Genomic DNA, 14,659 nt, shown 5'->3' with positions numbered 1-14,659 from the left:
GTTCTTGACCTTCTGTAGTCCCTGGGTTTCCTTTGAAGGGATCTCCATACAATGGCATTATGATAAACTATTGGAGAGGAAATCAGCAGGTTGTTTATCTATAATAGCAGACACTCTTAATAGCAATAGCATTTAGACTTATATATCGCTTCACAGTGCTTTACAGCCCTAAGTGGTTTACGGAGTCAGCATCTTGCCCCCAACAATCTGAGTCCTCATTTTACCGACCATGGAAGGATGGAAGGCTGAGTCAACTTTGAGCCTGGTGAGATTCGAACTGCCAAATTGCAGGCAGCCGGCAGTCAAGTTAACTTCTGAGTGCATTGTTTCAAAATATCCTACAATATGTCAATGGTTAAATTATTTTTAAAGTTCTCTCTTGTGTCTAACCTTCAAAGTCTGATCGTATATTTAACAATTTTCTTGCTCAAGTTTGAAGGAAATTCATCCTTTGCTATAAGCATCTTATCCATTCAAAGGTTGCTAATCGCTGAATAGCAGTTAAGAAACAATTTCAAAAAGTCATGAGGAAATGAAACTTGATGGACCTTATTTTTTATATAAGCTGCATTATAGCTGTGAGCTTGGTTGAAGTCTTTTGAATTTCAGCCACTCAATTCACAATTTGACCATTAAAAACTTCCATTCTTTAAATCTGCTCCTAAGGAGTAGCTGCCCAGGGTACAAATACAATTTCATGAGCTCCTCTTTTCTGGAGTGACTTTGCCAGCCAGAATTCACTATCTGGCTGCTGATCTGTGCTGCAATGCTGTCACCACCCCTTCAGTGGCATCTACTTTGTCATAAATCTTCATTGGAAGTCAAACACCTCACTATTCATGGAGCAATGGAGCTTCACTCTTACCAAATGGAGCTTGCCATCAAGGTAGGAACCAGAGGTGGTATTCAGCCAGTTCTGACCGATAGTGGAAATTTTGAGTAGTTCGGAGAACTGGCAAATACCACTTCTGGCTGGCTCTGCCCCCATCTATTTGCTGCCTCCCGAGCACCAGCTGATTGGCTGGGTATTCTGCCCTGCACAGAAGAACGGAGCTGGAAAGCAGGTTAGTGGGGTGGAGAGGGAATGCGGATTTTGCAGTATCCTTCCCCCAGGAGTGTGGAGGGAATAGGGATTTTGCAGTATCCTTTCTCTGCCATGTCCACCAAGCCACACCACGCCCACAGAACTGGCACTAATTTTTTTGGAATCCCACCACTGGTAGGAACAGAGCAATGATGAACCCATGACTCTAACCTCCAATTTTCTCAAGTGGTCAAGGAGGCGAGGCTACCACCAAAAGCCTCAAAAGAGAGGTACAGTAGCACAAGGAAAGCAAAAATAACCCTGCTGAACCTCTTCAGCAAATTGTCAGGAAGATCAAAGTCATCTCAGTGCTATGTTCTAATCTAAAGCTGTACTGAAATCATTATCCAGAAGTGCTTGGAGCTGCTCAGCTATTATCCATTCAATCAATATCACTAAGAATGGTAGAAACTGCATTGTAATGGTTAAAACACAAGAATTTAAAAAATATTTTTGAACAGGAGGCACGTTATTTAAAAAAAAAAGATGGCATCAGCTCTGGAGAAGGAGAGGCATTAACAACAGTATCAAACATTTCCCTCAATGGGCCTTTCCCAGACAGAAGTAGCCAAGAGGAAGCAAAGGGCAGTGGATTAACAGTAACTTGAAATTGTCTGGTCTACCCAAATTAACAAGGGAAACAAATTGATCCAACAAAAATTAATCCAACAAAATTTGAAAAAAAAAAGATGTGCTGGCATTATCCTATTTTCATCAGAATGTGTGTCTTCAATCTGCCTGAGAAAATGTTTGCAAAGCCGTCACAGCATGAGAAGACCTCCCCTAACCTTAGCAAGATGCATTCGCTCCTGTACCACTCAACCTTTTCCCCCTCTATTCTCAAAGCCATGGTAAAAATATTCAAGTGTTCTTTGTGTTCGGTCGTTTTCACTTTTAGATTTCCATCACCCGAATTCCAGACTTCTATTTGCTTTGTAGGCCAAAATTTCTTAGTCAACAAAAGAAACCTAAATGCTTGATAAGCAGCCAGAGATCACTTGGGAAACTAATGTTTTATGGCCTGAGAAAGCTGGATGTTCCAGGCCACTGACAAGGTTCCACTGAAAGGTTTGGTAATACAGCAAACTGACTCTGAAATGAATTCTGGAGGTTCACCAGATCCAGAAGATGTTATGAGTGGGTTCTTGCAATGAGCCTGCATGTCTGAAAGGGGTGGGGGGAGAAGGAGGAAACCAATTGAAGCTCCTTAACCAAATATGAATTGTTCACTTCTGGCTGCCACGGATTCTACCGGTTCGGAACAGTTCGGGTGAACCGGTAGCACCAACAATTATCTGGGAGTGAATCGGTTCTCCCCGATGATCAAATAGGCCCACCCGCGCTATTTTCCTACCTTTAACTTCTCAGCTGATTCACGTGGCAGAGCAGATTGTCGTGTGAATCAGCTTGTTACTACTTCGAAGAAACCCGGAAGTGAAGATTTCTTCCAAATGTGTGCGCAGCACGCGTCAGGTGTGGGTGCGCACGCAAATTATGCGATCACCGAACTGGTTGTTAAACTGGGAGGATCCCACCACTGCACACAACATCTACCTCAGTGCAAAATAAAATAAAATAAAATTGAAACAATCTTAGTTGATTAATAAAGGATGATAACAAATGCAGTAGGCCCATGGTGGTCATGAATTCCTGAGCTGATTCTGGAAGGTGGGTATCAGCATGGAGTTTTAATTCCCCAAGGACCCAAATCCAGAGGCTCTCAACAGCAAATCATCACAAATTCTATTGATGTGTATATAGGAACACATCTTCAAACAGAAACAATGTGTCAACCCTGAAGCTGATCTGGCTGAAGCCATCTTGGAGTCTCAATGCTGCCACAATGGAGATGAGGGCTAGGGAGAACGGATTAGAGCAGTGGTGGGATTCAAATAATTTAACAACGGGTTCTCCGCCCTTATGATTTCTTCCAACAACCAGCTCACCAAACTGTTCAGAAGGTTAACAACTGGTTCTCCCAAAGTGGTGCGAACTGCTGAATCCCACCACTGGATTAGAGATAGCTGGGGTTGTGTAGTGAAAATAAAACACTCTCCCCTGGAAACCAAGGATGCTCTCACACCTGGCCAGAGGAAGGAGGTATGATGTCACCAGACCTGCGGACCCCGCCAGGATTAGGCTATAGGATTGATTGTTTGGAGTTGAGAGATGAACTTTTTAATTAGGTGAAAACCATTGGAACCTTCAGAGTTGGTTTTCACCAGATATGTGCCAATATGATATTTCCGATAAAGCTATTCTTTGAGGAATTCACCTACCTGCCTTGGAGTTTTTGCTTGCAATGGATCTATTACTTGGAACCCTGACATAATGCTATTTCTGCAAGATTTCCTGAGTTTTAGAAAATAATTTCTAATCATGTCCATGTCTATGTATGTATGCACCAGTGACGTGCGGTGAGGTTTATGGCTGGTGAGGCAGCAATTTTTTTAGACTTGTGGATTTCAACTCCCAGAATTCCACAGCCAGGCATGCTCAGTTCCAATTTAAAGTGACAGCCTTTGTTTTTCTCTTTGCTAAATAAGTTTCCTTCTTTCTTTTTCTTTTTCTTCTCCCTTCCCCTCCTTCCTCCCTCCCTCTCTCCCTCCCTCCCCCCTCTCTCAAACACACACACACACACACACACAAAGTTGCACCAGGAGGTTGAAGTTTGAATTCCTCCCCCTCCCTCCGACCCATACGTACCTTTTCCAGATGTTTCATAGAGGATTCCAACTCTGCTCTTGCCTTCCATCATGAAAAGAAAAAAAAATGTAAAAGGAGAAAGGCAAGAGCTGAGGTCAGGCTGAGCTAGTTGCTGCCAGAGTCACCATGGATGACTCTGCTTAGTGCTTAACTGTTTTAAAAAGCCTCTAAAAAGCACCCTCTACAGGAGGAGGCAGGAGAACGACGTGCCTCATCTACATCAGGAATTTTTAGGCTTTTAACCCTTGCTTAACTCTGCTTGAGTGATCATAAAACACCAGACTAGATGAGGCACGTCATTATCCTGCCGCCTCCTGTAGAGGGCACTTTTTAAAAGGTTTTTTTAAACAGTTAAGCATGGTGACTCTGGCAGCAACTAGCTCAGCCTGACCTCAGCTCTTGCCATTTTCCTTTTACATTTTTTTTCTTTTCATGATGACAGTGGTGAGGCTTTGCCTCCCCTGCCTCCCCTGACTGCACGTCCCTGGTATGCACATATGAATTACTTCTTTTTGATAACTGACCTGTCAACTTCAAAACATAATTCCAAAGTGAATGGCTGTTTGATTGTAACTAATTAAAGTTAAATACTATAGGTATGTTAACTACACTTACAATGAAATTCTGACTACTATCAGCATATTTAACAACCGAAACAACAATATTTGAGTTAAGTTACAATGAATAGGTACCGTATTTTTCAGAGTATAAGATGCACCTTCCCCCCCCCCTCAAAAGAGGGTGAAAATGTGGGTGCATCTTACAGCATTTTTGGCTTACAGAAACCCCATCCTCTTTGCAAAAATGGATGTGCAGAGAGTTTGGGAGACCTGCAAAGTGCTCCTGGGGGCTGGAGAGGGCAAAAACCCGTTTTTGCCTCCACCCAGCCCCCAGGAGCACTCTACAAGCTCCCCAAAGCTCTGCATGCTTTTTTTTTTTTTTTTGCAAAAAACGGGCCATTTTTTACTTGTTTTTGCCCTCCCAACCCCCAGGAGCATTCTACAAGCCTCCCAAAGCTCTGCATGCCCCCACTTTTTTTGCAAAAAATGAGTCGTGCAGAGGGTTTGGGAGGCTTGCAGAGTGCGAAAACTTTTTAAAAAAATTTTACCTCTTCAAAATCATGGTGCGTCTTATACTTCGGTGCGTCTTATAGTCCGAAAAATATGGTATGTACAGTACTGGTCTTCTTGGCAATAAGTTTTAATGCTGCTTTGGGTAAACAATAGCATAATATACAGAAGTTATGGTACAGAAATAACATAAAATATTAATGTAGATCGATCTATTAAAAGAAAGATGATAACATTCTTGTTCCAATTCTGTTTAGGGAGTGAAGGGCAAAGAGCTGGTTGCTAACATTTTTCAATCCCACCCCTGTATTGAATGCTTGAAAGCATCATTAAGTTTCAATCATGGTTTAATCCAGATAACTGTTGTCTTGAATCTATTTGCAGGACTGATCTCTCTCTAAAAATTGTACTGCAGGTAAATGAACAAGCTTCTAAAACAAGTACTGCTATATAAGCTATATGGCATCATCTACAAAATGTAAGCAGCTGAATACATTTATTACATTTTCTAAAGGGAATGTTGTATCTTTTCAGAGAATGTCAATTGCAATTTCTTTTAAAATAAGAAAATGCGAGAGGTGGGAGTGGGAGGCACTGTCCTACGGTGGTTCTCCTCCTACCTCTCGGACAGGTCACAGTCAGTGTTGGTTAGAGGGCAGAGATCGACCCCTAGGCCCCTCAATGGGGTGTTGCAGGGCTCGGTCCTGTCCCCCCTCCTATTTAACATCTACATGAAGCTGCTGGGTGAGATCAGACGCCGGCACGGGATTAAATACCACCAATACGCGGACGATACTCAACTGTATCTGTCCGCCCCGTGCCAACTCAGCGAAACAGTAGAAGTGATGTGCCAGTGCCTGGAGGCTGTCAGGGTCTGGATGGGAGCGAACAAGCTTGCACTCAATCCTGACAAAACTGAGTGGCTATTGATGCTCCCTCCCAAGGATGGTCCAGACATTCCATCTCTTAGCCTGGGGGGTGAAATTATACACCCCTCAGAGAGGGTCCGCAACTTGGGGGTCCTCCTGGATCCGCAGCTAACATTAGAACATCATCTGTCGGCTGTGACCAGTGGGGGCTTTGCCCAGGTTCGCCTGGTGCACCAGTTACGACCATATCTGGACCGGGAGGCCCTTTGGATGGTCACTCACGCCCTTGTCACCTCAAGACTGGATTACTGTAACGCACTCTACATAGGGCTTCCCCTGAAGAGTGTTCGAAGACTGCAGTTGGTCCAGAATGTAGCCGCGCGAGCGATAATGGGTGTACCTAGGTACACCCATGTTACACCTATCATCCGCGAGCTGCACTGGCTCCCCATTGGTCTCCAGACACGCTTCAAGGTGCTAGTCGTTACTTTTAAAGCCCTACATGGTTTAGGACCTGGCTATCTGAGAGACCGCCTCCTGCCATTTTACTTCCCAAAGACCGATAAGATCGCACAGATTGGGCCTCCTCTGGGTGCCATCGGCCAGTCAATGTCGGTTGGCGGCTCCCCGGGGGAGGGCCTTCTCTGTTGCTGGAACGATCTCCCCGTAGAGATCCGGACCCTTACTAATCTTCCGGCCTTCCGTAAAGCTACGAAGACCTGGCTGTTCCGGCAGGCCTGGGGCTGTTGATTAGTATCCAGCCCCACTCTAAGGAGTATGCATGAAGTGTAATTTTTAAAAAATTTATTTTTATTTTTAATTTTATATGCCCCTTTGTCTTGTCTGTAAGCCGCCCAGAGTCCCTAGGGAGTGGGCGGCATACAAATGTCAATAAACCTAAACCTAAACCTAAAATGCATTCCCCAAAATATGATTTTTATACAGAACTGTTTCTTTTCCTATTAGGGCTAGTAGAAAAAAATTACTTTTTCATAGTTAAAGCACTGCAGCGTTTTGAATTTGTTTCAATCATTCCTTTTTAAAGAAAAATGAGGCAGGACAGACCGGTGCACTGAACTGAGAGGAAAATGCAGCTCCTTTGCAAAATTTTATTTAGAAAACACCTTTTTTTCTTTGTTGCTTAAAGAGGGAGAAAATAAATTCTGGCTTGTGTTAAACTTCAAACAAAGCTCTGATTCAGCATCAAAAAGATAACTTTGTATTAATTCTGCCTGTTACTTGTGACAATCACCTACACTGTTAGCAACCCAGGATAGGACTGATATATAGCATTAACAATAAAACAAAAAATAGGTGAACCATTGTTGCAACAGAGATTAAAAGTTAATCCTACATAGCTGTGATGGCAGGTGTGCCACAGGGCATGCAGAGTCCTCTCTACGAGCATGCTAGATATTGCCCCAGCCCAGCTCCACTGCGCATGCCTCCCACCAGCTAGCTGATTTTCAGATCTCTGCTGTGCGTAGGGTGCTCGCATTACATTTTGCGGTTGTGTGCACACACTTTGGGCACTCAGTACCCAAAAGGTTAACCATCACTGCTATATAGCAATGGATAGCAGCCTCTGTACTGAGTTTGCAGGAATGCACAAAGGAATTTTAACTAGTAAAATAGTTTCTAAAAGGAAAAATCATTTATCAAGAATTTTGAAACCGGATAAAATTTATAATACAACGTCAAGCTGCCCACATCCACTTAGGTTGCATTCTAATACCATATATAAGAAATATGGAAGATTCTCAGGCCGGGGGGCTCTCGAAATATCCAGGCCCTCGGAAATTGTGACTGTTGTATATTTTAATATGTTGTTTGTGTATTATCCCCCCTCCCTTGTTTTATTGTAAGCCGCCCGAGGTCCTTCGGGAGTGGGCGGCATACTAATCAATAAAACTCTAACTCTAACTCTAACTCTCACAAAGTGGACAAGGTAACTGTACCACAGAAGGTACATCATCCAAGCCCATTTCTTTGCATTAACCGGCATCATATATTATTTAGCAGACTTTACAAACAATTGGGGTGCATTTATGTTTGTTAAAGAATAGCTACAGAAATGCATTGCTCCTGTCAGTTTTCCCAGCACATAATTTACATTTAAGACATAATGAACACCTACTTACAAAGTTTTCCCTGCAAACCAGTTTGCTCTATTTAATGGTTCCACCTACATTTCGGATAATGCTTATATTATATCCTAAGAGTTTATAGGTGTGCACCTAAAATGTAACATGAATCAAAAAAGACATTTTCGGGAACAAGGTCACATGTTAAAGAGACTGATAGAATTTAATAGAATCCACCAATTCGTGATCAAAAAATATTCCAGGTTGAAATTTGAGTGCCAGGATTTTTGGGGTAAAAATAAATTGGTGTCCTAAAGTTTTGTCTCTTATGTTTTTCTAAGCTTGGGTCAAAAAGGTACCATTGATTCCATGTTCTGTGTTTCAACACTTGTAATTATCTCATTGAAAAAAGAATCCTGCAGGCTATGGAGGACTTGAAAGAGCATTAGCCAGCCAGTAAAACCAAAATAGTGTATAGTGCTATTGCTGTCATTATTCTGTTCATGTGCATCGGAAGAAATCATTGTGTTGTTTCTTTATCTTGATAGCTATGCTATGCAAACTGGAAATGCTTGTTTGTTTTTAAAAAATCCCCTTGGCGATTTTTCCTGCAAATTGCATAGTAGGTAGCATTTAGTGTGGATTACTATATTATGTAGGTAAAAAAAAAAACAAGGAAGTAAGAGTTATTTCAACTTCCCATTGTTCCTTGTGATGAAATTATTAAAACATTTTTGAAATGTATTCATTCAAAACACAATGTACTTGAAATTATTTGCTAAAAAGTAGCTGCAAAAGCACATTGTTCCTTTCAGTTTTTCTAGCACATAATTTACCTTTATGGCATAAGAAACACACACTGACAAGATTTATCCCTGTACACCAGTTAGTTCAAAATAATGGTTCTGCCTACTTTTCAGGTAATTCTTACAATTATATATTAAGAGTTTTTAAGTGTGCACCTAAAATGTAATTATTGCAGAAAATGACAGGTTTAGATGTCTCGGGATGCAAGGAGAAGTTTATTGGCAGCCAGGTTCAGAAAACTAGCCAAAGACTAATAACAACCTTCATTATCAGAACATTCTTATACATTCTCAAAAGTGGCACAACACGGGAACACTTAACTTATTTTTTATTGGTTACCTTGAGGAAAAAGCCTTTTAAGTAAATAGGGTCTAACTTCTCCTTTTGTCTTGGGCCATAGGTACTGACTATGTGTCTCTATGCGAACCTTAGCTGAATGACCGTTGGCTTATCTGAATGGTCATTCTCTAAGCGCTACAGGAGTGTCCAAGCATGGGTTAACTTCAGCTTGCTGCCCATGGACTGAGATCAAATTTTGTGTAGCCACACCTCCTGCTCCCCACAGAGGTTCAGTTTTAAAAATGAAGGTATCTGATCCAAAGGTTGCTGTATGGAAACGTCCGTGTTATATAGGTGCTAAGTCATGCACCCTCACAAAAAAGTGCCAGGGCGGGGTTGGACACTCCTGCAGCACCTAGAGAATGACCATTCAGGTAAGCCAACGGTCATTCTCCTAGGGGCTGCTGGCGTGTCCAAGCATGGGACATACCCAAGCTATGTGGTCCCAGGGTGGGAAGAAGGAATGTCCTGGTTAGCAGGGGCTGCAAGGACCCATTGCAATACCCTCCTTCCAAATGAGGTCTCAGCCAAGGCAAAGGAGTCCAGTCTTAAATTCAAATGAACAGAGACGGCAAGGACCAAGTAGCTGCCCGACAGATCTCCTCAATAGGTGCTTGAGTGGCTGTTGTTGCGGCGCTCCTCGTAGAGTGTGCTGTTACACAAGGAGGAACAGGCTTGGCTTGTTGTTCGTAGGCCAATTTGATGCATGTGCGCAGCCAACGACCTATGGTGGAAGATGACACTTTCCTGCCCATTGAAGTGGGCTGGAATGAAATGAAGAACAATTCCGACTTGCGAAAGCCGGCCGTCCTCTTTTTGTACACCCACACAATGTGGTGCACATCCAGTTTGTGCCAGACACGCTCCCTGGGATGGCTAGGGTCCGGGCAAAAGTTGGGGAGGATCACCTCCTGTTTCTGTGGAATAAGCTGTTAATTTTTGGTAAAAAGGCTGCATCCAATCTCAGAATGACCCTGTCCGAATGTATGATACGAAGGTCCTCCCTAACAGAAAGCACAGCCAGCTCTGAGATTCTGCGCGCCAAGGTAATGGCTATGAGGAAGGCAGTTTTGAGCGACAAATGCCGTAGACTAGCTGATCGAATAGGTTCGAATGGTGGTGATGTTAGGGTCTGCAAGACAATTGACAAGTCCCAAGTTGGGTAACGGTGCACCGTCGAAAGGCATAAGTTGGTAACCCCCTTCAGGAAGCTGCGAACCCTTGGGTGTCTTCTGAGCGGTTGAGAATCATCTCTGACAAGATGGTGGCCAGGGCTGTTGTCTGCCTCCTAAGTGTGTTGAGGGCAAGGCCCTTGTCCAAGCCCTCCTGTAGAAAGTCCAGGATTTGTGGAATTGTTGCAGCTGTGGCAATGATTTGATGGGAGTGACACCAGGAAGAAAAACTGGTCCATGTTGCATCATAGATCCGCACAGTAGAAAGTCTCCTGGATGCCTGGATGGTGCGGATGATCTTGTCAGAGAAGTTGTCCTGCCTCAGGAGCTCCCCCTCAAATGCCACATGGCCAATTGAAGCCATTGAGGGTCCGGGTGAGGAATGGCCCCCTGGCAGAGGGAGATCTGCTCCTGAGGAATGCGCCAATGTTTGGTCACTGACAGACTGACAAGGTCAGCGAACCAGGACCTCCTTGGCCAGTGCGGAGCCACGAGCAGTACCTCGGCCCCCTCCAGCAGGATCTTTCTTTTTTTTTTTGCAGATTTTTAAATTATTTTTTCCCTTCTACAACACCTTACAGTCATTACATCAACGTTGTTATGTCATCATACCTGTACATGTATATAATATTTCGCTTCTATATTTACACACCTTTATACACAGTTCTATATATATTTATATATAGTTTTTTGGCTTAATTAATTTTATTCTTGTTTTGCAGCCATTTGTACCAATTGTTCCAAATTTCATAATATTCCGACTCTTCTTTATCTTTTAATATCAGTGTTAATTTATCCACCTCTGCACAATCCAAAGTTTTTTTTATCACTAATTCGTCCGAGAGGGTATTATTTTGTTTCCAGCATTGGGCAAATGCTATTCTAGCTGTAGTTAGCAGATTTATTAATATGTAGTTTCTTGCACCCATTTCCAAATTTTTGCACCTTTTAAAAATATTAATGTAATATTTGCTTCCCTCCATAAGTCCGGTATTTTTGCTTTCATCAGTGCCTCATTATACATTTCCAGCATCAAGGATTCTATCAATTCGTTCAATTCATCTATTATTTTGTACCATTCTGCTGGGAATCCATCTGGGCTTGGCGTTTTATTATTTTTCTGTTTCTGAATCTCCTGTTTCAATTCTAGTTTTGTTATTTTTTTTGACATTTCTTTCATATCTTCTGCTATTGTCGGGGTTTCTTCTCCATTTAAATATTATTTTATTTGTTTTCCATCTACTTGTTCCCCTTTCTACAGATTCTCAAAGTACTTGTATGCAATCTTTTTCTTCCCTTCTATTGTATGTTGTAGTTCACCAGTTTCCTCTTGAAGTTGACATATTAATCTTTTTTCCTCTTTCTTTTCTCAATCTATATGACAGCCACCTCCCTGGTTTATTTGCTTGCTCAAATAAGTTTTGTTTTGTTAGTTTTAGGCCCTTTACCATTTCTTCCTGGTCTAATATATTTAATTTATGTTTTGCTAACATCCAATCCTTTCTGATTTTGTCACTTTGTGGCTTATTTTGTAATTCTATTTCTAAATTTTTGGTTTCCTCCTCTAATATCTTCTGTTGTGCCCATTTTTCTTTATTTCTTTTTCCTGAATACACTATAATAATTCCACGGGAATAAGTTTTCATGGTGTCCCATAAATTTTGCCAGCAGGATCTTTCTGATCACCTGAGGTATCAGTGGGAGGGGCGGGAACACGTATAGCAGTCCCAGGGGCCAGCAGCACCAAAGAGCATCCGTTCCTTCCGCGTCGGGGCATTGGAACCTTGAAATGAACTGGGGAAGCTGAGCGTTCTCGGGACTGGCAAACAGGTCTAGAACCGGGAGACCGAACCTCTGCGTCAGCTGATGGAAGAGAGATGGATGTAGCTGCCACTGCGAGTTGCTGATGGTCATTCTGCTCAGCCAGTCCACTGTCATGTTGTCTTCCCCGGAGATGTGGTCCACCCTGAAGGACTTGAGGTGGCATCCCGCCCACCGCCCCAAAGCCTGAGCCTCCGAATCAGGGCAGTTGATCGAGTGCTACCCTGATGATTGACATAAGCCTTGGTGGCGATGTTATCCATCAGAATAAGGACACGATGGCCCTCTATGAATTGATGGAAGTGGCGCAGGGCTAGTCTGGCGGCTCTGAGCTCCAGCCAGTTTATGTTGTGGGCGAGCTCCGCCTGCGTCCCCCTGCCTTGCATCACATGAGTCTGTAGGTGGGCACCCCAGCCATATAAGCTGGTGTCACCCCAGCCATATAAGCTAGGTGCTCTGGTTCCTTGAATAGGGACCCTCTCGCTAGTGCTGAGGATTGCCATCACCTGAGTGACCGAATCACTCTTGGGGGAATGGTGACCACCCTCTTGGAGTTGCTGGCTTTGCGTCACTGTATGGGGAGAAGGAACCAGTTCTCGTGCATGCAGCCGTGCCCACGGAACTACAGCGATGCACGAAATCAGCTTCCCCAGCAGCTGAGATAGTCACTAAAGGTGCTGACCTGGATTTCCTGATCTGGCGTACGAGGGATGTGATGCTGTCCCTTCACTCCTGTGTGAGGAAAACCCTGCAGGTTCTGGAGTCAATCAAAGTGCCCAAGTGTTGAATCCTGGAGGTCGGCTCCAAATGGCTCTTCTCCAAATTGACGGAGAACCCGTGTTGCTGTAGTGCGTGATGATAGCATTGAGATCCTGGCACATCCTCTGTCTGGACGCCGACATTAACAGGATGTCGTCCAGGTAACAAACGATCCTCACTGGATGAGTTCTGAGTGTGCAGCGACAGCAGCCAGGAGTTTGGTGAAATCCTGGGGGCCAATGATAGGCCAAAGGGAAGATCCTTGTATTGATAATGCTGGTTTGCAAACTGGAACCTCAGGAACTTGTGATGCGCTGGATGAATGGGGACATGCAGGTACGCTTCCTTCAGGTCGATTGAAGTCAGGAAATCGCCCTGCCTGATGCAACCCAAGATGGTCTGGAGCAGGGGTGGGTTCCTACCGGTCCTTGCCAGTCCTTGCGGACCGGTTGGTCGGTGAACCCGGAAGTAATTAACTTCCGGGAATGCCGATACCAGTCCTGGCTCCAATCGCTGCAAAGTGCCCTTGCCGACAAGGCAGCACGATCCGCTCGGCATGTAGAAGCAGCAAAAGAAGGAACAGGGGAGGAGTTCCAAGCGGGGCTTTTCAAACAGCTGAACTCCTCTCCTGTCCCTTCTTTTGTTGTTTGAACAAGCCATGTGGGTTGCGCTCACTTTTCTTTCATAGCCAGCTTGTTTCCAATTGGGGGAGGGGGGAAGAAATTGATTTTTTCCATCCCTCTCCATGGATCCCCACCCCAATTGGAAACGAGCTGGCTATGAAAGACAAGGGAATGCGACCTGCATTGCATGTAGAAACAGCAAAAGAAGGAACAGGGGAGGAGTTCCAAGCGGCGCTTTTCAAACAGCCGAACTCCTCTCCTGTCCCTTCTTTTGCTGTTTGAACAAGCCATGCGGGTTGTGCTCCCTTGTCTTTCATAGCCAGCTCGTTTCCAATTGGGGTGGGGACCCTCCTCGAAAGGACCTGTGGTTCCCCTGCTGTCTGGATTTGTCCCTGAAGGATACCCTATCCTGGGTGCAGTCCTGTGATTGGGAATAGGACCTGGTAAAACTCCCCGAAGTGGAAGGGGAATCATTGTTGCGAAAGGGCTGCCTATGAAAATAGGAGCGGCCTTTGCGGTCCGGTTTCTTGGTGACTGCCGATAAGATCTTTAGTTTGTCCTTGGACTCAATCAAGACAGAGTCCAAGACCTCCCCAAATAGCTTGTTACCCTTGAAGGGAGCCGGAGCCAACTTCCATTTAGCCTTCATGTCTGCCTGCCATTGGTGTAGCCACAGCAAGTGGCAAGTGGTCATATTAGAAGCTATAGCCCTTGATGAAAATTTGGTGGTGTTAATTGAAGCGTCAGCCAAGTATTCGACTGCTGCAATAATCTTGTTCATGTCTTGGCATGAAGGTTAGCTAAGAGCTTGAGAAGCCAAAATAGGGCTGCCCTGCTGAAGTAGGAAGAGGAGGAGGAAGCTTTCATGGCCCACGCAATGGCCATGTGAGTTTTATGACAGTTTTATGAAACCTTCCAGTAGGTCGGCTGGGAGAACCAATTTGGAAGTTAGCGCCACTATGGGATCATCCACTTGCAGCAGCTTCAAGAGCTCCTCCATGGTGGTCTCCACAGAGTAGAGCTTTTTATCCACCCCACTAGGATTGGCCATTGACCCAGGTTGAACCCATTTTCACTGGATGACATCCAGGAACAGCTGTGGCACCGGAACCAACCCCCGAGGGGGAGAGATTTCCTTAAAGAGGTCTGCACCTGGATCCCCTGGTCCTATAGTCTCCTTGTTACCCTGATCAGTGGTAGTCTTGTCAGATTGGGCGGGAAGTCCCATTTGAATGGACGAAGCTCTAGCCTTGGTCAGAATGGCCTTGAACATTGTAGGCTTAAATAAGCCAGAGAATGTGGGGGCGCCGGGGGTCAGGTTCTCG

This window comes from Thamnophis elegans, chromosome 3 (genome assembly GCF_009769535.1).
Source record: "Thamnophis elegans isolate rThaEle1 chromosome 3, rThaEle1.pri, whole genome shotgun sequence".
NCBI lineage: Eukaryota > Metazoa > Chordata > Lepidosauria > Squamata > Colubridae > Thamnophis > Thamnophis elegans.
Note: the sequence above shows the minus strand (reverse complement) of the source record.